At 46.4% G+C, this 22,313-nt stretch overlaps 1 long non-coding RNA gene across 1 annotated transcript in view; it reads right to left on the bottom strand.

The window, feature by feature from the left end:
* Positions 1-3,266: 3,266 nt before the first annotated feature.
* LOC142777294 (uncharacterized) overlaps positions 3,267-22,313 on the bottom strand; it is a 218,890-nt gene continuing 199,843 nt past the window's right edge. Inside the window, exons 3-4 of the long non-coding RNA XR_012888014.1 lie at positions 7,306-7,382; positions 3,267-3,732 (exon numbers count right to left, since the gene is read on the bottom strand). This is a non-coding gene — a long non-coding RNA (uncharacterized LOC142777294). The remainder of the gene's footprint in view (positions 3,733-7,305; positions 7,383-22,313) is intronic.

The raw sequence follows: 22,313 nt of genomic DNA, 5'->3' as shown, positions 1-22,313 counted from the left end.
TCAAAAATAAGCGCTCAAGCGTTACTCATAAACACTAAATTGGTAACTCAGCATGAGTTCCTCACAAGGAGAGTTCTTCGCGTCGTGTTATACAAACAAAAAGGGGTGAGGTCAAACAGTTCTCTAAGATGGAGTACCAGTCTGGTCTAAAGTCTAGCTCGTCGTAAATGTTTTTTAGGGAGATAGCCATTTGAATGAAGTGTGCGCTTGAAGAGGTGGTGGGCTCTGCATTGCGGTCTTGCATTCGTGTCTTCCACAAGCTGTGCATACCCATGAGGAAAAACATATTATATGGTACTTCATCAAGCGCTGCTGGTAGAAGATAACATATTGTGTGAGAATTAATGACGAAACGTTTTTTTCAGTGCTCGCTGAAGGACATCCCAAAACAGTAAGGCGTGTTTGCAGCTAACAAAGCAATGTTCAATCGTTTCCGGCACATCACATAGACGGCCGTTAACAGATGGAATGAAAATACCCTTCCTTTCTAACTATGTGTTTACCGCCAATGTTTCAGAGTGGAGTTTATAGAAGAATGTATTTGAATTCTGTGGAATGTACATTTTGCGCACTCGCTTCAACACTTCGTGGCCTGGAAGATTGGAGTACAGTGAAGGGTACAATGGAGGTGGGTAGAGTGTACTCAGTAGGTCCTTATACAACACCTTGGGCGATACTGTGTACAGGTATTATACAAAAAAGCTAGCTGTAAGGAACCGAACCGCAAGGTAAACTTCCTGCATGAATCCCCACAAGCATGGGCGTTCGGAGAAGTTCAATGAAAAAATTAAATCTGGTAAGTAATCAACAAGTGTAAGCTGCAAGAAGGAACGGATTACAAGATGGGAATTGTCTCAAAAAAAGAAGAATCGGAAAACCATTTGCCATAGATAAAGGTGTTTTGGTCCTAGCCCACCCTCACTAACTGGCTTGAATATATTATCACGATGCATGGGCTCAGAAGTCGAAGACCATAAGAAAGTAGCGAAAATCCGAAGAAAGCGTTGTATATAGAATCTTGCTCAAAGAATAAGTTGCAATATACAGTAAAGCTTTGTCGCTAAGAAAGAATTTCAAGCTTCAGCTCTCCCAAATATCGAAATTCGATAGGGAGCAAATGTCTGGGCCTGTCGTTAAAGCTTAGGGACGCGTTTCTTTCAGTAATGCGCACTGAATCTATATGCATGCAGTGGTATACCGAGGTATGATGGAGCAGTTCTTGTCCAATTAATCCCTGCAAAGTGGCTCGGTGTGCTATCCCACAAGCCAAACCACAGTCCTAAACTTTTAGAGGCATTTGAACGAGCTCCTGATACTACGCCAAACTTTTCAATAGCATATACCACACTTTCAACACTTGGTTTATCAGTGCAAAAGGATGCGACATCGTCTGCATAAGCCAATACTTTAACCTCACTGCCAAATATACTAAAGCCACGAATGAAACTTGACTGTATTATGCTTAAACACAATGGTTCTAGATAAAGTGCAAATAAAAGAGGTGACATCGGGCATCCCTGTTTTACAGAAGAGTGAATAGAAACTGGCTTGGAGAGTTCACCATAAGCTATCAGACGAGTTGAGCATTTATTATACCATAGTTTAACGCCTTTAAGAACAATTTTGCCAACATTTGCTTGTTCGAGAAGAGAAAAAAGGAAGGACTGACGAACACGATCAAAAGATTTTGCAAGGTCTACCTGTAGCATTGCAAGATGTTTTTGAGAACCATGACAGTATTGAAGCACTGTGCGAGGGACGTGTATATTGGTTTGTATGGATTTACCTCTGATCCCACACGTCTGATGAGACCAAATGAGGATCGACATAGCAAATTGGAACCTATTTGCTAATACTTTTGCGAAAATTTTGTAGTCCACGTTTGACAGGTATATTAGTCTGTTGCCCTCGACGAAGCGTAGTTTTTCCTTGTCAGTTGTTTTCGGTATTAACACAGTGTGACTTTTGCAAAAAGATTGTGGGAGTGTATCCGTGTCATAACTCATCTCAAAAATATTCAGCAATATAGGAGCAAGTGTTTTCTTGAAAGCTTTGTAAAATTCGCCTGAGATGCCATCAGGGTCCGGTGTTTTCTATAAAGGCAAGTTGTTGTTTGCTTGCTGAATTTTCTGTATAGTAATGGGCCCATTAATGACTGCACAATCATTGTCCTTCAAGGAGTTCACAAGAGACACAAAACTAGCCTTAAGGTGAGCGTCAAGATCATCAGAGGGAGAGCTAAGCAAACTGTTATACTACGTTTCGAACGCCAAAGTAATGTCTCCGTTATCTTTTATGAGCACATCGTTGAAGTACAAGTATGGTATAACTTTAGAAATCGCATGTCGTTGCTCATCAAGTAAAGCTTGGCGCGTCGGTTGCGCAGAATTTAAGGTGCGCTGGTTCCAAGATCTAATGCACTCTCAAACAGTTTACACCCATATGGGTGAATTTGTTTTGTCCCATGGGCAACAATTTTTAGGGTGTCTAGGAACAACCTAAACAATAAGATGTTTAGAAACACCCTGAAACCATAGGGTGTATAGAAACGTTACACCCTACAATAGTAGGTGTTTATGAGCACCCTTAAACTATGGGTGTTTGATAAAGCTACACCCATGCGAGTGGGGTGTAACACTGAAAACCCCCTTGAAATGATGGAAGTTATATGGATAAGATTACTTCATCAAATGAAGCGCAATTAACGGGACAACAAAAGCAGAGACACAGGAGGTGACGCTTAGTCTTGAGGGTTGAGGAGAGCCGATCATAGCACTTTTTTCTATCAAATATGCATCACCAACTGGCCCAAGCTTCAATCGTTCTCAGGGAGAATCATATATGAACCTTCTCTGCAGCTGACAGGGAAGAAGGAAGATACTGGTGTCATCCACTGCACGAATACCTCCATGCATGCAGCTGATAAAATAAGGTTCCATGGTCTTGAATGAGCTGCATAAGACAAGTGTATATATGTGTAGGTAGACTGGGTCAAAAACGACAAAGTAGGAGGCGGAAGGCTCTTATACATACATACATACATACATACACACACACACACACACACACACACACACACACACACACACACACACACACACACACACACACACACACACACACACACACACACACACACACACACACACACACACACACACACACACACACACACCAAACCTCAGTAGTACAATCAGTAACCTGTAGCGTAAGGTTAAACCGAACATAACGCCGAAGCAAAAAACAACTAAGCCCATATGCTCACATCTGCCTTTATTATAAAAAAAACTTCAAGTCTGACAAACAGGACTCTGATGGCTTTCTGCAAAATTTCGAAATATCTCACGTGACCAAGTTTTTTTCTGTTTATACTGGAAATTCATTGTTATCAATACAATAAATCTCCACAACGTTCAAAAACATTTGTCGTAGTCATGCAAATGACTGAGACGTATGGCGTTGATTGACACCTATACAATATAAAAACACGTAGAAAGGGTAAGCGAGTTTCTGGAGTCACATTTACAACCTAATATATCTCGCAGTATAAATTTCGACAATAATAAATGAGAACATTCGACAAGGTGGTGTAATTGGGGTTGTATTAATGTAATGACAGTGTGGGTATACTTCTAACTGTAAAACCACAGCTCGTCACTGCTGCTTGCACAATCCTCTTCAGCTGCTGAGATGACTGGTGCCTTCGGGTGAAATGAGGCGAAGCTGTTCTTTCTGTACAGGAAATTCAATCCCGGAAACATAAAATAAATACACAAGAAACAATGACCAAAAATTCACAAAGCGTCCAACATACAGTATGCACCCTGCATAAATAACTGCTTTCTTATGTGTAAGTATATATTGAGTGCATAGCAAGCATATTCAGTGGCTACGGGCTCCACTGCAGTGAAAAATGCTAGAATAGGTATGCTGAGCAATAAACTCCATAAAAAACGCGCTGTGGCAGAATCATTACACATTTCGTGCTGTGGATATGAACCTTACTTTACACTTTCAGCTTGCTCGCGCAGGCAAATAAAAAGCGCAGCTCCAAGTTGATAATGTTTAATTAGCTGTATGCATCGACCAATCTAAGTGAATGTCAAGTTCTATGCCCAAGTATGCATCCACACAGCTACATGTGTGTTTCTGCATATCTACCACATGGTAATCTTTGAATTAGTTTATTAAAAAGAATACAGTACGACGCGCAACAACCAATACATATTTTATCTGTATTGCACAAAAGCGCAATGCCACAGAGCATACATGACTGTATGCGAATTGAGAAGGTATTCAGTGCAGGTAACTAGTAAAATTAAGCAGTGTACAGTTACGTATTAAAATGCGAATTATAATAGTGTTCTTGAACTGGCTCACATTGACACAATTATATAATTGAAGAATTGGCTAATTGCCTAATCATTTTGGTGACCATCTCAATAGTATTAAAAATTCGCGCTGATTTTACTGCATTAAAAAGGTATCTGTTAGAATAATTCGCAGAAAAACATTTTTGGTCGCATGGCTGCCTCCTGAACTTCCCGGAATCTCGTCTGGATGTTTGCGAAAAAAGTTATTTCATAAGTACCTCTTCTTCTTCCGTGCCAAATTTTGTCTTCAAGTTAAGTGAAGGGCTTGCGTAAAGTGTTTGAAGCTCAGTAATATTATTACCATTTTGCGACCACATACGCCTCAAATAATTTAGCCGAAATGTGTTATATCTGCATTTTTATATCGATACTGCACTTTGAATCAATATCTGAGGAGTTAATACTTAATCCACATAAGGTATATTTGGAGGAAAAAAATATTTTAGACCTCTCAAGCTGTCAAACTTTACGAGAAAAAATCGTGAATTTCACAAAATAGTTCTTTTGTCTAAAATGACACGCAACTTGCACCATGTGGTAGTTGAATCAGGATAGGCTTTGTACCTAAATTGAAAGCAAGTTAACAGTTCTTTTCATCTGCCAAATTTTGTCAAAGCAATTTGTGCTTTCAGAAAAAGATCACAGCATATCCACGGAGTGAATGATGTTGAGAGCGGCGTAGCGTTCGTCTATCCGGACGCACAAACGGATGGACAGACCATCTGACGCAAGTATGGACGGACAGAAAGACGGACGGACTCATGGACAGACCGACACACGGAAGCCTGAAGGATGGATGCACAGACAAACGGACGAAAGCACAAATGTACGGACGAAAGCACAAATGTACGGACGAACGATTCGCCCCACGAATCATCATTTTGTCTGTGTATATGCTCTGAAAACCCCTAACGCTGTCTATTGTGCAACTCAAAGTGGCTACATAATACTAGTACGACTACTGAGGAGGGAACGACCCACGACCTCAAGAGCTTTGCCCCTAAATGATTTTTGAAGTTCCAAGTTACCTATTTACCATTTGGTCATACGGCAGCCGACGCCTCGAAGTTCCCCATTGCCGTTGATTGGAAAATTCAAAAATTATTTTATTCCTTGAAATAGAAATTCGAATGATGAAATTTGTCACATAAAAAGAACTGTTTATGTGCTTTCAATTTACAAAAAAGGCAATTTTGATTAGGACCACCACGTGGTGTAATTCGCCTCTCAATACGGACAAAAATGACAATTCTGTGAACTGAGTGATCTTTTCTCGTAGAGGTTAACTGCTTTAAATGTCTAGAAATAATTCGTACAAAACAATTTTTCTGTGAAGTAAGTGGTGACAACTCAGATATTTATACAAAGTGCAGTATCGCAATGAGAAAATGCAAACATAACACATTTTGGCTAAATTCTTGCAGACGTATGTGCACGAAAATTTGTAATAATAGTACTGAGTTTCAAACACCTTACATAAGCCCCTTAACATGTACCAAACTTGGTATAAACAAGGAGAGGTACTTCTAAAATATTTATTTCACAAACAACACTCAAACAACATTCTGGAAAGTTTAAAAGGCAACCACGCGACCAAAAACTTTTTTTTCTCCGAAATATTCAAGCAGTTCACTGTTTTCAGTGCATTAAATCAGCACGAATTTTTTTAAAAACACATTTGCCATAGCCATGAAATTGGCTGGGAAATTAGGAATAAAGTGACCCTGTTACTTTCACTCAATGACCATTGCATACTGCTAAATTATGGCTAGTTGTTTCAATCATTCTGGCAGGCTGAGGAAGCATAACTCCTTCCTGATGAAGCGTAGGCTGTTCAGTGGCTGTGCGTGTTGTGTTCCCATATAAATATGCTGCCCAACCTTACATTTTGGCTGCAACACATGCTTAGATACCATGCTGTATGTATAATATGAAAGTGTTTTTGTGCAACAAAAAACTAATAATACGCTTCACATAGCGAAAATAACTTCAGCATCTGAAATACTTAGCAAAGTTAAACGCCAAAGCAAGGCGATGGCAATAAAACTCTGAATAACAAAAATATTTTAAAAGTTACACATGATGAAAACAATCTGAATAAAATGTGCTCGGACGTTAGCAGTTTTTTTCAAACAAGCGTTTGCACTTTTCACGTAGGCAATTCGACCTCGCACACAGACGAAAGGTCTGTTCAAACAAAAGTCCAGCTTCAGTGCTCGATCCGCTACACAGGCACGGCTGTCGGCAGTGTCACGCTACGTTGCGGGTGAACGAAAATACCGGTGAAGACCAATTTAACGAAATTGAATGTATTAGGAAGTAGGCAAACTTCGCGAGGTGCAACTAACGCGAAGCAATATGCTGTGTTTTCACCCGATGCATCAAACCGAGTTATCACGGTAGTGTTACTGCACAAAATGAAAAAAACCGAAAAGAACAACATGGACACCACGCCCTTGTTTTCCGTTCTTGGTCTTTTTGTGCAATAAGAAAAAAAAGAGAGTAAATGAACTACCAACATGCCCAAGCATATGCGTCTTAGATACGGTTCATTCTTAGTGCTAACAGGTGCCGTCCCCAAACATGTATCACTTAGTAAACTAAAATTGATCTGCATCACGAGCGGGCCCCGTCAAAAACGGCTGCTAACAAAGGGCACCACCAAAATCAGTTTAATTTCTTCGCTGAACCTCTGCGGCACACGCTCGCTCTGCTTTGTACTCCCAACAATCCAAACAAACAAACAAAAAAACTTGCCCACAATCACACTTTACCATCATCCCCGTGAAACAGTTCGGACAAATATTCCCGCTAGGTAAACAAATGCTGATTTGTCATTAACTAGTTGATAACGAAATTGTTTGAAGGCGTTATTCTCGTGCTCACACAGTTAACAAAGTGCTGAACTGAACAACGTGAGAGTGGCACTCACTATTTCACTTAGAGTGCTCCACAATATGAATCCGCAGGTCCAGTCTTCAGGATGGTGCACCTTCGCAATAATCAGCACTGAAAAAACACACAGGTTGAGCACGTAGCGCAGATACATTTCAAATTAAACACCGACTAATAAACTCTACCGATCGAGAAGCCATGCGCAGTACACGCACACACACGGGAGGGTTTTTTGCCAGCGCACGCAGTGACATGTAACACGACGCCGGTTTCTTTCCCGCACTCTGCCGCGCGCAGAGCAATCCCGGGTAGACAAGGTTGTCTAGGCGATGAGACTTCATGGCGCCAGTGGCGCTCTCAGACCAGCTAGATGCGGTTTAACCACCTTTCCTTCCTCCGTGGGTTTAACGTTAGCTCCAGCCCTCTACTGATAGCGCGTGCGCTGGTTTTTTTTTTTTTTTGTGGCAGTGATCTGTTGCGTTATACTCGTTCTTTAACAGTGCATCTGAATCGCAGTGAACATTCTGACGGTGCAGTGCGGCCAGCATGAGCTACTAGTTATAACGCGCATTTGTAATATTCAGGAGCAATATTTAGCGTACCTCACCAACCTAATGTAGTGAATACTGGTAAAAAGCTAAGCTGATGCTTTTTGCTTAGTTCTATGGGTCTTTAGGGACTGCACATTCAGGGTCACGCAGGCGATATTTTATCAGCACTTTCATTTCGGTAACGACATTGCAACATTGCATGCATCGCCCGTCACACTAATCGATGAGAACAAATTGCCACGTGCATACTGCTAGGAAGACGAAGACGACAGCGCATATGCGCATCTGCCCGCTTTTATGCAGCAAGCAATGACAAGAAAGAAGAGGAATGCTCTGGCGCACAGTAAATAAAAATACTGACCAGCTGCTACTTTCTCAACCTGTTAATTACTACTTCTGTCTTCACGTTGCGACAATACTTTGTACTTAGCTTGCAGTCCTTGGAACAAGACAACGGCTGAGGGTAATTCATCAAATTTGTTTTCTCACTACCTACAATGTCAAGGCTTTGACCAGAGCACGTCTGCTAGGGAAGCTTCTTAAATAAAAAAGGGATCTACAAAAGAAAAACGGAGAGCGAAAGAGAGAACTAGAGAATGCGTTTCGACTCCCCTGAGGAGAGCTTGGTTCGCAATTTAGTCAACAAGACTCCCATCATTGTGAGCAAGGCTGCGTTAAGGCCACCAAAATGTCCTTATTCTGCATTTTTCTTTCTGCTCGGTGTCCTCTTCCTAATTTTCATGACGCCATTTTTGAGGGCACATGAAGAGAAACATTCGCTACAGTAATAAATAAAACGTGCCTGCTAAAATACATGACATCAATGTTAGTTTTTGAGGGACCTGACGGCCTACTGACGTGGTGGCTATGGCTAAAGAACTGTGCTGTTTTTGCAGGTGGTGGACGTTTTATCTCCAGCTTTAAAAGCTTCGATCTATTGGAAGATGGGGGAGGGGGGAGGGGGAGTGTTCTATGCATGGCTGCACTAATGTGCGCAACATTATTTTGTTCAGGCAAATTAGTGCACTTTGGGAGTGTTGACTAATCATGCAAATAACACAGATGAAAGAAACAGATACAGGAGAATTGGGCTTTACTCTACTGAACAAGCGGTGCTCCTATTGTATCTTCCGCTCCTATTGTATCTTCCGTCTCATAGTAGTTTACGTGTTTTATCCATGAAAACTGCGTTTCCGTCACATCACTTCCTGCTTCAATTCATTACTAGACCCGCAGGCAGCTAGTAGTAGGAGCCTTGCTGGAATCAAGATGGTCAACGTATAGTAACAGTATAAGCAAAACTGCCCGAAAATGTCATGCATTTGTAGCCTTGTAAGAACGTCTGCTCAGATTTGGGTACATGTTAAAGAACCTCAGGTGGTCGAAATATCTAGAGCCCTTCTCTACAGTTTTCTCGTAATCATATGTGGGGTGTAACGTCCCAAAACCACCGTATCAATCAATCATTTGGAGCCTTGTTCATAACACCCCCAATGTAAGGGTGAAAATGTGGTGTTTTGAGGGTGTTTTATTCACGAACACCTCAAATTTTTCAAATGGAGTGTAAAAGGAGTGTTAACAAGGGTGCTTCAATGCGTACAACCGTTTTACACCTTTTAGGGCGTAAACTTTTTTAGAGTGTACGTGCCCCTTGGTAGCAAGCAGCATCATATCTCTGTCGTAGGCACTTAATATTTTCAATGTCTTTGATGTACTTTCCCGGCATTTCGCATTCCATCTCATAAAAATTGCAAAGACTTTTAACAAGTATCTTTTCATCATTCTTTCTATAGAAAGACCTAACAGCCCCAATTTCTAAAGCTATAGCATGAACTTCTTGTTTAAAAAGCTCCCAAGCAGCGAAGATATGCAAACCAATCGAAAAGGATTGCCTCAATGCCATCTGGACACAATTCATGACTTCCTGACCACAGATGAGCTTCGCATTCATTTTCCAAAGGGCCCACTGGGGACGGAATTGTTTATGACGATTTTCACCAATTTGCGCTATGACAATACAATGGTCTGAGAATGATACAGCTTCGGTGCTGCAGGACATTTTACGAGATAGGAGTGATGAAGACACGTAAATCCGGTCAAGGCGAGCATGAGAACTGCCTTGTACTCTTGTATATGCCGTTGCCCGATTCGAGACCCCGATGTCAGTTTTTCCTGCATTATCTACAATACTGGATAAAGATCGGCACTCCTGTCTCTCTTTCCAAATGAATATGAACGATCAATCGCTTCACATACGCAGTTGAATTCTCACATAAGTACCATGCATCTGTCAAGGTCAAATAAATTACGCACTTTTTCAAGTTATACAAGTCGTTTCGGAACCTCATTAAACTCATATAGATTGATAATTCTCCATGGCACTCCTTGCAACAAAAAATCACCGCATATATACCTGCCCTCTTCATCAACACTAGTGCAGAATGCTGAACAGGGTAGCCTCTTTCTCAGAAACAACCAACAGCCCGCAGATAAACGTTTAGCATGTGAGACACACACATTAAACTGAGACAGAAAAGGCCGCAGGGCCTTCTCGGTCTCTTCCTCACTCTCGACCTTTGTCTCTTGCATAGCGACAAAGTGGAGACGCTTCCGATTGAGAAGCCTACAGAGCTGTGCCTGTTTCTGCGAAGACCTAAGGCCGCGTAGCAAAGATGAGGCGCTCAGACTGCACCATGGTGACTACCTTTCAATGCGCTTATCGTCCCACTTGATCTGTCCCAAGAGTTCGTGCTGAGGCTTCCCGTGACCCCCACATGACTGATAGTTCGGGATCAGTGACACTTCCCTTTTGGCATGAACTTTTGGCGATGGTGTGACTCCCTAGTCACTGATGCTGGGTCACTCCTTTTGCTCGAGTCCGAACTGGACGATGCGCGACGTTCTGCTATCGCTGCATCCATAGATATCTGCATATCAGCTTCCGACACTGCATCATGATAAAAAAGCTGCTGCGGAGCTGCAGCGCAAGCACGTGAAAAACTTTCTGCGGGATCCAGCCCAGAGTCTATGTCTTGTACTGGTGATTCTTCGGCATCTTAATAGTTGAGCGCAACATCACTCTTCATAGGAACTCCTACTTCTGCTAGGGGTTGTGCGGAGTCATTTCGGGTATGATGCTTGCATGATTCGCTTGGCTCTTTGCACGCAGAAATTTCAACTGTGTCAACAGCGAGCAACTTTCTTTTTTTGGATTCTTTGTGGTAGAGCCTGCAGCATATGAAATTGACGGTGTGTCTTCCGTTACTTCCAGAACCTCGGTGGCATCCTTAATATGCTCTTGTAGGTTATCATCTGGCTGTTTTGTGTGCTGTCGCAGCTTGTTGGCGTATCTCTTAACACAATCCTCGGCCGAATGACCGAAGCGTTGACAGTTGTCACAGCGAGGGGTCCTGCAGTTTCGACAGATCTGTCCAACCTTACTGCGCCGAATGCAAATTGGTGGGTGGCCAGGTATCAGGACGAGGCTTTGCACTCCGCAGTGAGCAAGAATATTAGGAATATCCGCAATGCGAACTCCATCAGGAAAGGACAAAACAACATCCCTATTTAACATCCGCATCTGTTCCACGTCCGCTACTTTCCAGCTTTCTTGCAATGTTGTCTTGACCTTCCCAAAAGCTTGCAGTGCCTCGCAAACACAGGCGTCCTCCAAGCGCTCAAGAAGCCACATCAGCTTCAACTTCGCTTCCGTGGGCTCCGGGTCTTTAACGAGGCATCGATGACGATTGAAGAAAAATTTGCTTCTAGTGACTAACTTTGTTTTCGTCAGCGTTGACTTGCATGTGACCATCCAAACATGAGACATTTGAAATTAACCTACGGAGCTTATTTTCTTCAAGTCAATGAAGTCCCGAAGAGAATATCTGAAATGTTGAACCCGGTAACGGCGACCAGCTAAGTCCGCGTGTAGAAAAACAGATTCCAAAACAACCTTACCGGTGGGAAGGCGAGGAACTACAACACGGTAGTCATTGCCGCTGGCTGAAGCCCGATATATCCTTCGAAGCGGAGAACATGAAAACCCAACTGTTCAGAACGTCGTCATCGTCTTTCTCCCTCTCGGCCACGGCTGCTGTAGAAAAAGGGTTCGTAGAGTTGTGACTCAGGGGTGCAGATTACTTTGAAAGCCACCATCTTTAGGTTTCCGCCCGTTCCCGCCGCACGTGTAGCCTAACACTCAGTGTTTGGGAAAAAATCTCAACTTAAGGTGAATTTATTTTGTATTCTCTCGACAACTTATGCTGTACGATGTAGCGAGCACATGTCTTTGCCAACTGCCGCGGTAAAGAAGGAGAAAACCGCGTGACTCGTGATGCGCGAGCCACGAGGAATCGAGAACGGCCTAGCTCCAGGCTTGACTGAACGCGGCCGCTGCGACTTCACGTACTCCCGCGTCCCGAATAAAAGCACGACCCCGGTACGGCCTCTTGGGCTGCCGTTTCGCGTCTGATACTTCAACAATATTCAAACATCATTGCGCCACACGTCTAAGTCCCACGCCATTGGATTATTTATGCTTGGCGCACTCGAGAAATATTTACGTTGCCGCGGGAGGCCACCACGTGTGTATTCGCGAGTGCATTCCTCTATGGCGACCGTGCAGTAGCAATGAATAGCTGCGCAGTAGAAGACAAACAAAAGAATGAACGTTGGTTCCCAACGGCGACTAGCAGTGGTCGCGTGACCATTTGCGACTGGCGACCACAAAGCAACAGACGTTTACACATGCGGGGCCCAGAGTTATTCAATCTTATCAGTTAGGAAACTCACTATAGCCTCCATTATCATACTTGGAACACGTCATGCATGCCTCTCCCCCACTTTCGATCAGCAGCTAGCAGATTGTCGCTCCATCTGTTGAACTGTGCTCCCACTAATAAACGTATTATTAGTGCTTTGTTATGCCGCTCCCCGATGGCGCGACTGCGAGCTAAGCTCCGAAAAATCAGGCCTACTGCGTGTCTTTCTTTTGGAATACAGGTTCACACCTGGCACGGCTGCTAGATAAAAAATTGGCAGCATATCCACGGAGTGAATGATGGAGAGTGAGGCGAAGCATTTGTCCGTCCATTCGTTCTTGCTTCCATCCGTCCATGCGTCCATCTGTGTGACCGTTCATGCGTCCATCCGCCCGTCCGTGCGTGCGTGCGTGCGTCTGTTCGGGCGTCTGTTCGGGCGTCGGTTCGGGCGTTCGTCCGTGCATCCGCCCCTGCGTCGGTTCAAGCGTCCATCTGTGCATCGGTCCGTGTTCATTCGTCCATCTATTCAACATTCCAAGTACCACCATCTCACATTTTTTATCATATATTCCCCATATAGAAGCACCGCCATCCAGCGGACATTTGAAAGACTAAACGAGAGGTGGCACAAGCCCAATTTCTTATGGCTGGTGCTCTGGGTCTACTTCCCACCTTTAACCAACCCGCCTTCATGGTATATACTAGTTCACTGTATTCATGGAACTGCGGCCCTACGCACAGCGAGTATAACGTAGCAACCTTTTCCTGTCAGATAGGACTTAATGTACATGCCGATGGCTGCTAATGGGAAATGTGATACGGGAAAATTCGGCTTTTACTTTCTTACATGTTGCGCTTCGTATCTACTTCCCACCTTTAACCACCTCGAGTTCATTGATCGTATATACTACTTTATTTTATTCATGACACTGCGGCTCAATGCTCGCTAAACCTTTCTAAAACTAAGGAGGTTACACCCAGCGAGTATAACGCTGCAACTCTTTCTTGTCGGATAGTGCACAATGTACATGCCAATGGCTGCTAAAGGGGATCGCAGCATGCGCGTTAACTAAAAGCCGAATGCTCCTGTCTCTCATTCCCCATTAGCAGCCATTGGCATGTACATTGAGCACTATTTTTATTGTTTACCAACGCACAGAAGAAATCTCTCACTGGCACCACCTTAGAGGTCAAAATTTTATACGTGTTACATACTACAACGAGTACGAGGACCGAACAGGTGCCGCTATAACGACCTTCGCCCCTAAAAACAAGGTGCGGCCTGTTGCGTTGCATCGCCGTCAATTGCCAAGCACGTCTGGGCAGAATTGGAAGTTTCGGCCGCTTTTTGGGGGAGAGTGCTGACGCTCCACCAGTGTTTCAAGGTTGGTGCACACCGGCGACTAGCAGCGGTCGCGCGACCATTCGCGACTGGCGACCAAAAAGCGACTGATGTTCACACCGACAGAGACTGCATGCGAGCGACCGGAAGTCGCAAAACCGGAGAGTCACGTCCGGATCTCGTTATGAGCGAGAACTCCTGAGACCGGCGCGATCAGCTGATCGCCGCCAGCTGAGTCCGTTCTCGCACAGCGTTCCCAACAGCGTCAAGTTCGATTCAAGCGAAGAACAAGACAATTTCAAGGTGCTGATGCACTGTGCCATGGTGTCAGCGCTGGCATCACAGATGCCTCCAAAGAAAAAAAAAAGCCGGTAGTGGATGTGACCATCCTTTCGATCGCGGGAGTTGACCGGCCATGCAAGCCGCCTGCCTTCAGAGCTGCGCTGACACGACGAGGAGTATTTCCGAGAGTCGTACGTATTCAGAAACCATCCTTGAATTTCCCTTGACTTGCCACAGCCTACAATGCAGCACAAATGCGTCTCGAACGTGGAGTCTTAAGTCGTTGCCAAGGCATGAAGTACAAACGCGTTCCAAACACGCTGCGTTGAATGCGCTGACAAGTCAAGTTCAAGACAAAAAAAAGTTTCCGAATGCAGGGAAAAGACAGTGCACAATTTATTTTCTCTTTACTTTGACGGTGTTTAGCTTCTTGCGAATGCCACCACGTAAATTCGACACTTTGCTCGAGTTGCTGCGGCCCGCCATCACCAAGCCAAGTATTCCGTGGTGGCCATGGTGCCACAAACCCAGAGAAACGCACTCGTTTGTATCTGGCGGCAGGAAGCCAGCGCAATGAAAAAAAAAATTGAGCATCGCTGATTGGTTAAGCAGCTTTGCGACTGCAGTCGCGCGACTGAAAAATCGGTCAAGAAGCGACTGGCCAACGCAGTCGCTTTGCGACCGTTTGCGACCGTTCGCGACTGGTTGCGACCAGTCGCAAATGGTCGCGCGACCGCTGCTAGTCGCCGGTGTGCACCAGCCTTAAATGTGGTTCGTGAGTATCACTGTCGCGCTACTTCCCCGGAGCTCGGCCAGTCCTCTAGCGACGCAAATATCGCGGTGAATAAACAGCTGCTGGTCGCCTTCAACTACGCCTTGCAGGTCTGTTGATTCTTGAGGGCTGACGGATATGCTGACTTTGGAGCGTGGAGGAACGATGACTGTGTTCCAGCGCATTCAAAGCGCACCTCCCTGGCGGCGTGTGGGGCGGCAGTACTGTTTCTGTAGATATCGTGATTGCCTCAGATTTTTGGTCAATGACGGCACTGTGCTGACTTCAGAATTCCATACCAAGTATCACATCCCTGGAGTAGTGCTGTAAAATTAGAAAGCGTGTGGGAGAATTTTGGTTATTGATGGAATTTCTGTTGTGAAAACACCAGCCAGCGTTTATGTGTGACCCTTATTTGTTCTGATTTCAGGGCCTTCCCAAGCAGTCTTCAATTTTTTTAACTTCGTCATGAAAAGCCCACTGACGACGGAATAGTCGGCCCCAGTGTTGTCCACAGCAGTGACGTTGTGGCGATCAAATATTAGGACGAGGTCACTGGTTCCTCCTCGTGCATTGCGGTTGGATCGTGGCGTCGGATCACGGCTAGGTCTATTGGCTCCACTGCTCCAACGTTGCATCGTCACGTCTTCTGCCGGCTGCGAAGGTTCGACGTCAAGACCCTTTTCGGCTTGCGTTGGGTGCATTCAATTACGTTGTGGCGTCGTCGTCGGCAGAGGATCTTCGGTAATTCATTGTGAAGCAAAGGCACCTCCATCGGTTGCGGTCCTTAGTTTTCCGATTAAGGACTCTGAAATCGGCCGCGACCAGGGCTGGTGTACTCCCCGCGGTGTGGTGAGGTGTAGTGGCCGCGCGATGGAGAACTACAAGATCATCGGAGTGTCAACAGCGCTCTTGAGAGGTCGTCGGCGATGTCTTGAGGTCGTTCACCCCATTGTGGACACGGCGCATTGACGTCGAAACCCCGTAGATCCATCTATCGGTATTGGCAACGGCGGCATGTGTGCCCGGCCTCTCTGCAGTAGTAGCAGAGTGAGCGGTTGTCAGGGGCACGCCAAGCATCTGTTTTCCTTGGCACTCTGCGCTGTCCCGCAGGCGAACGGTAGGACGTCGGTGTTGGTGGTGGTGGTGGCGGTGGTGGCGTCTGGCGACCGAAGTGCTACGGGGCAACGTCTTGGCGTGGGCGTGGAGGAGGGGCGTGACGGCGGGCAGCAGCAGCAGCATAGCTCATGGCTTGTTACTGCGGCTCTGGGAACTGAAGATCGGCCCGCGATTGGTGGGTCTCTGGGCGTACGACGTCCGCGATGGAGTCCATGTGAGGCTGCTCTGAAGGAAACGATTGGCGCAGCTCTTCTTGAACGATCGCTTGGATCTTGTCGTGCAGGTTGGTGGTTCTTAGCACATGTAAGTAGGCATTGCTTGTAGACGAGAAATTGTTGTTGTACATCCGTGTCCGCATCTCTTGTGCTTTTTCTAGGCAAGATGCCTCTGAAATGAATTCGGTGACAGTCTTTGGCGTGTTGCTGATCAGCCCGGCGAAAAGTTCCTGTTGACTCCTTGCATAAAGAGGCGAACTTTGTTGTCTTCAGGTATTTCGGTGGCAGCGTGAAGGAAGAGTCGATTCATTTCTTCCGCGAATATAGTCAAATTTTTGGGGGGAATTGCACCCTCGTCTTCAGTAATGTCGCGGTTCTTTCCTCTCGGGTGATGCTCCAGAACGTGTCCAGGAATACGCCGCGGAAGAGATGCCAGTTTTGAAGGACAGACTCCCGATTCTCGAACCAGGTTCTTGCCGCGTCTTCCAGATAAAAGTAGAAGGAACGGAGCTTCTCTTCCGTGTCTCAATGGTTGAGTGGGGCCGCTATTAGTAGGTCTCTATTGATGTCTCCGCGTCTTCACATGACGATCCGTGGAAGGGTGGGGGTTCTTTTGTCTGCTGCATCACTACCAATAAAGGAGATGTTGCCGCTGTCATTGTGCCTCTTGCCGTCATAACCGTGGCTTTTGTGTTGTTCGGGAGGGGTCCATATTGAAAGGCTATTTCTTTCAGTCTGCGGCTGGCTCGACTGTCGCTGGCGGTGTCGCTGCCTTCTTAGCGACGTGGGCTGGGTTCACGGCTTGACGGAGGCGTCCGGAACATAAACGCTGCAGCATCTCTAGCAGATATATCAGGGTCGTGACGTGATAAAAAACAGACTAGAATTACGAGATTAAACTATTGATTATGCTCGCTCGTAACTGAAGGGCACATTAAAGTGATGCCCACATGCACTAATAGCGTTGAGCGATCGGAACGTCGGCGGCCAATCAACTGACAAGCGGCGAAGCGCGTCAGCATTTATACCATAGGTGAGGAGAAAAAGAGCGAGGCATTGTTGGATACAGCGTCTGCTGCTGGCTTGCGGTTTAAAAAAAGTATACGATGGTGAACCGCTCCACCACAAGCCTCAGATTAATCAGGAATCGCGTCCCTATTGCAAAAACCAGTGGCACTGGCCCAGCGCCATACTTGATTACTGGACCAGAGTCCAGTGTGGCACTGACGCTGGGACAGTCTCACGCTGCACGAGTCACGCTGGCGCTGCATACGAGACACTCATTATCGGCCAAAATCTGGCTTTTAACTTGATTGATTGAATCATATGTGGGGTTTAACGTCCCAAAGCCACCATATGTATATGAGAGACGCCGTAGTGAAGGGCTCCGGAAATTTGGACCATCTGGGGTTCTTTAATGTGCACCCAAATCTGAGCACACGGGCCTACAACATTTTCGCCTCCATCGGAAATGCCTGGCTTTTAAATTTTGTTTAGAGTTTGTGGTCATGCGCACATTGCAGTTAAGGCTGAAACACGCACGTAGTAAAAAAATAAAAAGAAAAAAATACTGAGTGAGCCAAAGTCGAACCACACATCTCGTATTCTGAGCCAGACACGCTGCCCACTACTCCACAGGTTAAACACGGGAAGGCTTTCATTTTTCTTCATCTTAAAATTAATTCAGGTATTCAATATTTTGAATTTGTCTTTTACACACGCAGTGTTTCTTCTCTTCGTGGTCACGTCAAACTTGCGCTTGTTAGCTCATTCTTTGCGGGTTGCCTTGGATTACATCCATCTGGCCCGTTTTGCCGCAAAGCTTGTTAGCGTAGCTACAGATGTGTTACGGCAATCGTAGTGACTTGCTATGCGATTAACCATACCTATGTATAAAACAGCGTTCATTTCATTGAGAACTGTAGAGTTTCCCTTCGATAGTTTGGAAGTATTTTCTGCCCTCCTCGTTTAGGTTCCGCGAACGACAGACGCAGCAGTTCACTCTAGCCGAAACGACCACTAGGCTTAGGGCCATACTTCTTCTGCCACGGTTACCTCGCCGCGGTGGTCTTGAGGCTAAGGTACTCGGCTGCTGACCCGCAGGTCGCGGGTTCGAATCCCGGCTGCGGCGGCTGCATTTCCGATGGAGGCGGAAATGTTGTAGGCCCATGTGCTCAGATATGGTTGCACGTTAAGGAACCCCAGGTGGTCTAAATTTCCGATCCCCTTCACTACGGCGTCTTTCATAATGATATGGTGGTTTTGGGATGTTAAACCCGACATATCGATCAATCTTGTGCCACGGTTTCTGTGAAGATCGTAGATATTCAGTTAGAAAATTCTAATATTCGTTACAATGTGACCCATGAATGGTCGTATTTTCACCATAAATTACATAAATCGGAAGCTAGAACACCAAGATCGGGCATTGCAGTGGATAACTGCTGCCAAGGACATGCGGCTTTCTACGGTACGAGCCGCAATGACTCACTGCTATAGTAGGTTGGTCTTGGCTATCAGACTGATATTACTGTCATTTTGCGTGGCGAATGCTCAGCTCCATCGATGCCGTTTATAAAATACAGTGACGAAAGTCAATCAAACTTCAAGGAAAGCGCACCTGCGCCAAGGGGGGCCATGGGTGGGCTGGAACCTTTGTTCCCAAAATTCTTGCATGCCACCCCTTTGCTCCCACCTCCAGGAACAAGCATGGGCAAATCACGACATATACGTTCTGTGCTTCCTCTGCCCCGGCAGAATCAAAGCTGTCGTTTGCCCCCCTCCCCAGCAAAATCCTGGCAGTGCCTTTGACCCGCGCGATCAACATATTGCTACGTGCCAGTGCATGGAGTTGAAGAAGACAAAGCTGATAGACTAGCGCGAGCTAATTTGTGTGGCTGGCGCTGCTCGCTTAACCGACTGTAAATACATCGGTGACTACCCTTCCGAGTCGGTCTCCTTCTCGTAAAGTACTTGGTGGAAGTGCGGGGTTGTGTGGAGTTGGTAGAGTTAATATTTGGTGAAGTTGTGCGATCCCCGTCCTCGCCACGGAACTCTGAAACGGAGGCTCCCTCGTGGCTTTCAACATGACCACTCAAGACTCGGCTACATACTCTCAGGTCGCCCACCCTTCTTCCCGGCTTGTCAAACCAGTGCCCGCAACAACTTTCGTGACGCTTTCTGCGCTCCAAGACCCTGGCATGTTCTCTGGCCAGAGGGTTCCGACGTCGACCAGTGGCTACGCCTCTACTAATGCGTCAGTGCCACTTGCAGGTGGGATCCAACTTTTATGCTCTTTTATCTCAACTGAACCCCTCGTGTTTGGTTTGACAACCACGAGCATGACATAACAAGCTTAGACATCTTCAAGGAAAATATCCGTGAGCTTTTTGACAACACCTTTGGTCGTCCTGAAGCTGCGAAAATTGAGTTGTCGACTCGCGCACAATCTTCCACGAAGCCCTACATCGGTTACATTCAGGCTGTGCTCTCACTATGCCGCCAAAGTGACAAAAACATGTCCGAGCCTGAAAAAGTTGCGCATATCCTAAAGGGTATCACCGACGATGCGTTCAACCTGTTGGTATTCAACAATGTGTCATCTGTTGATGCGCTCATTCAAGAATTCCACCTGTTTCAATCAGCTAAAAGCAGGCGCATCTCCCATCAGTTCCAGCGCCTTCCGAACACCACTGTGACGTCCTCGTGTCTCCACACATATCATCCACCAGACACCTGTGACAATTTGACGCGACTCGTCAGGCGGGAACTTGAAGCGGCTGCTCCAGCCAAGGTGGGACCAATGTCCCCTGACCCCTCTCCTCCAATCACGTTGCCTCTCATTCAAGCAGTCTGCTGGCAGGAAATCGCCACCTTGGGAATTCACTCTATCTCACCGCCTCCCCGCACCGACTACCAGCCCCAATACACGACTGCACGTCTTTTCCCGACCGGCTCTCCCTAAACGTTCCGTAATCTGTCCGCATGGCGAACACACGATGACAAGCCGATCTGTTTCTCGTGTCACCGAATCGGGCACATTTCTCGCCATTGCAGAAGTTCTTGGGGTCCTCCTGCACAACCGTCCTCAGGTCTCTTTTATGCACGTCCTGCCTATCGCCATGAGACCAGCCGCGACCAGTTTGCTCAGGAACCTGCTACTGAACACCGCTACTCCCGCTCTCCATTCCCCCAACGTCGCCAATCTCGTTTTCCACAGCCCCGCCGACCATCTTCTCCCGCCTTCACACGAAGGTTCCCCGACGAAAAACTAAGTGTTGCAGCCCCTGAAGGTGGCTCTGCATCGCTCGGGCTGACCGAGAATCTTCTCTTGACGATACCGACAAAACGGAACCTCATAGACGTACAAGTAGGCGGCATACATGTCACTGCTTTTGTCGACACCGGCGCTCAACTTTCCGTGATGACGAGTGATTTTTGCCACAAGCTCAAGATGGTTCTCACACCTGCGACCACTCAGTTCGTCTGTGTTGCGGATGGGGGAATAGCATCTATCGTTGGAATGTGCTCCGCATGTGTGAGCATTGCGGATCGACACACAGTTGTTCTCTTCACTGACCTTCATTAATATCCCCACTACGTAATCTTAGGCCTCGACTTCCTGTCTGCGCATTCTTGATTTGATTGATATGTGGGGTTTAACGTCCCAAAACCACTATATGATTATGAGAGACGCCGTAGTGGAGGGCTCCGGAAATTTAGACCACCTGGGGTTCTTTAACGTGCACCCAAATCTGAGCACACGGGCCTACAACATTTCCGCCTCCATCGGAAATGCAGCCGCCGCAGCCGGGATTTGAACCCGCGCCCTGCGGGTCAGCAGCCGAGTACCTTAGCCACTAGACCACCGCGGCGGGGCAAGTCTGCGCATTCTGCCTTCATAGACTGTTCGACCAGTACGCTCCGTCTACACTTGCCCGCAACAGAACCTCTTGCACAACGGCCGAGTCAACTCTGCACAACGGGACATGCGCGCCTCCCTCCACAGAAACTGACCTACATAGAGCTCGTCTGAATGCCACCAATTCCCGACGGTGATCATGTTCTGACCCCTGTCACCGACGTCCTCATAAACCGCGGAATTACAATACCGCACTTCATTCTGTTCGTCGCAGGAAATTCTACGTGCCTCCCAGTTGTCTACTTTCGCTTGACACCTATAGTGCTGCCACAAGGGATCTCTTTGGCGTTGCTCTGTACCTTAGAAGACAATGCGGTAGATGTTTTCACGATGGCCGCTCCTTCTGACCCCCACGCTCAACATAAATCTGCCACTTGCTCTGACAGCGCTATTACGTCGATAATCACTTCCAACTTAACGCCGCAGCAGACTGATAAGCTCCACCGGCTTCTGCTGTCCTACATCGACGTTTTTGACCTCAGCGGCTGTCCGATGGGGTAAGTTACTGGTATGACCCACCGTATAAACACTGGTAAAGACATCCTATACATAGGCGTCCATATCGGGTGTCAGCGGCCGAGCGTCACGTTATCCAAAGTGAGGTGGACAAAATGCTCGCCAAGGACATCATTGAGCCATCCTGCAGTCCTTGGGCTTCTCCTGTAGTGCTAGTCCGCAAGAAAGACGCTACATGGCGTTTCTGCGTTAATTATTGACACCTCAACAAAATTACCAAAATAGACGTGTACCCTCTGCCACGAATAGATGATGCACTTGATTGCCTCTACGGGTCCCACTATTTTTCCAACATAAACCTTCGTTCCGGCTACTGGAAAATAGAGCTAGACGAAATGGAGCGTGAAAAGACGGCATTCATCACCCCCGATGGCCTGTATCAGTTCAAGGTCATGCCCTTTGGCCTTTGTAATGCTCCAGCCACCTTCGAACGAACGATGGACTCCCTGCTCAGAGGATTCAAATGGTCCATCTGTTTGTGCTACTTGGAAGACGTCATCGTCTTTTCCCCAACATTCGAAGCTCATATAGAGTGGCTCTCAGCCATCTTAGGAATCTTCCCTCACG

This window comes from Rhipicephalus microplus, chromosome X (assembly GCF_043290135.1).
Source record: "Rhipicephalus microplus isolate Deutch F79 chromosome X, USDA_Rmic, whole genome shotgun sequence".
Taxonomy (NCBI): domain Eukaryota; kingdom Metazoa; phylum Arthropoda; class Arachnida; order Ixodida; family Ixodidae; genus Rhipicephalus; species Rhipicephalus microplus.
Note: the sequence above shows the minus strand (reverse complement) of the source record. Positions and strands in the feature narration are given on the sequence as shown.